Raw genomic sequence first — 3,506 nt, 5'->3', positions numbered from 1 at the left:
TTTTTTTTTTTAATTTAGAAAGCTGATTTTCAAGGCCCATTGTAGGCCTGATATTTTAATCAAGGGTCTTTCAGCACTATCAACCACTCCTTTCAGTGATATTTCCACCATTTTTTCTGCTCTGCTTGAAACACTCCAGAAATAGTAGAAGAGGCTATGTGAGAAATCTAGGCTGGAAGTCAAGAGCCAGACCTGTGTGTGGAGCTCTAATCCAAGGGAGTTACACATGGTATAGGGGTCCTTGGGATCTACCTACTAGGTTGCAGAACAAAAATTTGGGGGTAACAGCAAAAAAATGGCTTGGCCTAAAACAGGGCATCTCTAGACTGTACATTTTCAATTACCTCCTCTTTTTAGCATTCAGTTTGGCATTTAAGTTGGTTCTTGAAGTCTCTTACTTGGTAATGGTTTTTATTTCCAAGTTGTCAAGAAGGCATTTCTTCTGGTGGTGGAAGTGTGTGTGGAATGCCACTCTTTACCCTTCTCTTTGGGATTAGAGATGCAGCAGTGGGAAGGCTGGGCATGATCTGATCAGAGTGCCTTTGAAGGGAGAGCTTTCTGTTTTCAAAAGTGGTGGTGGTGGAACGATAACAGTTGGTACGAGTTTGCACCTAGGAAAATAGCGTTTGGGATCCACTTGGAGAGAATTCACATGAAAAGATTTAGGCAATAATGCCGCGAGCCCAAATGGTGCTGTCAAAACATCACAGGTAGTCACTGCAGGGTAGGACAGAAGGTGTTAGAGAGCAGTGTCATTTATTGAAATGTATCTGCTGATTTAGCCTTTGCTAATTAAATGGTCCCCCTGATGTGTGTTTATTTAGGGACAGTTATGAGTTTTGTAGCAGCAGGGGTTTGGCCCTGTGGGAAGTGCCACTCCTAATGAGAGGGGAGAAACATGGAAGGGACTCGGGCATAATCTGTTCAGGGATGCTGGCCTTGTCAGAACGGGAAGACTTGGAGTGATTAATAGCTTTCTGTCTCTTTTTTGCCACTGTCCCCTACCTCTCTTGTGTTTCTTGGAAAAGGCAGACATCAGGGCCATGACGAACAATTTTAGCACTTAAGGAACACTTTCTCTACTCTTTGTTTTTCCTGCTACAGCTCCCTGGCTGTCACTGTTACCCTTTGTCACAGGGTGGGAATGGGGGTGGGGCTTGGGAGGAAGAGAGAGGAAAAAATGCAAGGGACCTCAAAGACTTTTTTTGGTCCCCTTCCTTTGTCTTCCTGGTATTTCAGAAGGGCCAGAAACAGCATCCAGGATGGTGGAAACTGCACTCCACCCCTGCCCAGCAGGCCTACATCCTTGGCTGCTGCTCTTAATGCCTTTCCTTGTGATGTCTGGGACTGTGAGTGTGTGTGTGTGTGTGTGTCTGTGTTGGGGGTGGCTAACTAGAAACTGGGCAATCACTTTGGGCAGAAGGGACAGAATTTCAGGAAGCTGTCAACATGATATACCTCACTGTCATTCCCCCTCTAGCAAAATCTATAGTACATAGAATTACATGCTGCTATTAAGTTAATCAGCTGAATTTAAAACTTCACAAGGGCAAGGACCATCTTTTAAAAAAAATTCTCAAAAAAAAAATTCTCCAAAAAAAAAAAAAAATTCTCAGTCCCTAACACAATGCTGGGCACACATTTGTTGATTTTACAAAGGAAATGATTGTGTCATGAGGTCATCTTGGCAAGTCATCAAACTGCTCTGGAACTCTGCTTCAATGTCTGCAAAGTCCTTTTATATCCCAGGGATATTGTAAAAATTAAAAAAGGTGATGACTTTAATAATGACACTTTGCGGTTTTGTGCTCTTTCTTCCATTTTCATTGTTTTATTCTCTTTACCCTAGGCACTGTAACCTAGGTAAAAAGATCAGATACCCAGACTGGAAAAGTTTGACTTTGGCTATTTTGTAAATCAAGCTTTTCTTTCTAAGAGAACTTCATTAGGCAGCTGATTGGTTGAGTAGAATGGGATGCCCACGAAATGCAACAGAAGTCAAGCTAGATGATGATCCACTTTTCAGGAACAAAGGCAGAGGGATGGAGTTGGGGGATGGAGGAGAGAGTGAGAATGAAGTTATTTGATTGGCTAACCTCTTCAGAGCTTGAAGCAAACATTAAAAAAAAACACACATCTCATAAATCTCCCTTAAACTTGTCAGTGCTACAGCCCTCATATGCTGCTATCTTAGTTTCTATCATCTATTTTAACCTTTTTGAACAAAACCTTTTACCCTATCCTTATCAATGCTGGGACACCAAGAGTTATTATCCTCATACACTGGCTTGATTTAAATGTAAGGATTCCCCCACTTTGGTCTTCTTCCATTGCCATCCAGCATTATTTCAGTGGCATGGCTGAAATTTTAAAGATAAAAAAAATCTTCTTACCAATTTTGATTCTGGCCTCAGTGACCCAAAGAGTTGCCTTGGCCCAGAGAATTGGCCAGCACTACACAGCACTGTAGTTGGTACCCAGGCCTAGTGTTTCTTAGCAAAGGTTGGATCAAAAATACTGGAGACGGTCACTAGATGTCCCTCTTGTGTCTCTAAAGAGGCTGAGGAGGTGGGGCTCCCTTCAGGATTGAAGTAAAGGGAAGCTAAGACTAAGAGAACTTTCTTTTTGTTTTTCTTTTTACACCCAGAACGGTTTTATTCATTTAATGTATAAATTCTTGATCATGAAGGTGTTTTCAGTCATTCATTTAGTCAATAGCATTGGTGAAGTATAATGATCAAGTGTGTCTATTTGTGAACCTTGTTGGAGTATAATGGTGAAATGTGTCTATTAAAATACATTCGGAGAGCAAACGGCGGCATTGGGGTTATCTGTAGAAATAGACTGGGGGGATGGAAGAACTATTTTTTGGAGGAGAGTTGTCACTATCTCTTTGAGCTTGGGGCTGACGGGATGGAAGGAAGCCGAGGCACACACCCCTGCCTTCCTCGGCACCTGGCTTCCATAAAAGCGGTTTGGTATTGCTGGAATACCTGGGGTGCTCTACTAGGAGGGGAGGGGTTGCATTGAGTGTGAACAGCGAGCAGGACTCAGGGAACCTGGTGCCACCTCCTTAGCGAAGCACGCATTTGTCTTTGCAAACAGAACATGTCTTTACAATGTGATTGCAATTACAAAGGTAATGACATTGTACATGAATTGAATTCTCCTATTTATCTTTAAAAGACAGCAGAATATAGACATTCTATTAGCACTCCCCAAGGTAAGAGGTCCTCAGCCCTCATATCTTGTTGTGTGCAACTTTTCAGATGCCACGGCAATGTTAATCATTTTACCTGAGTAATTCTTCCATTTCTCGTTACCTGGGGGATTGTTAATGGCCGAGACTACTTCTCAGACTCTTTGCTCCCGCTCAATCAAGCCGTGGAGGCGCCAGTTTACTTTTATTGATCAGCGGGTTCCTGACAGCCTTCGCCACAAGGAAGCAGCATCATCCTTTTTTAACTTAAAGGGGAACAGATCGCCTTAAAGTTTACAGCTAAAAG

The sequence above is a fragment of the Camelus ferus genome, chromosome X (genome assembly GCF_009834535.1).
Source record: "Camelus ferus isolate YT-003-E chromosome X, BCGSAC_Cfer_1.0, whole genome shotgun sequence".
Taxonomy (NCBI): domain Eukaryota; kingdom Metazoa; phylum Chordata; class Mammalia; order Artiodactyla; family Camelidae; genus Camelus; species Camelus ferus.
The sequence above is the reverse complement of the archived record's forward strand: the minus strand, read 5'-3'. Positions refer to the sequence as shown.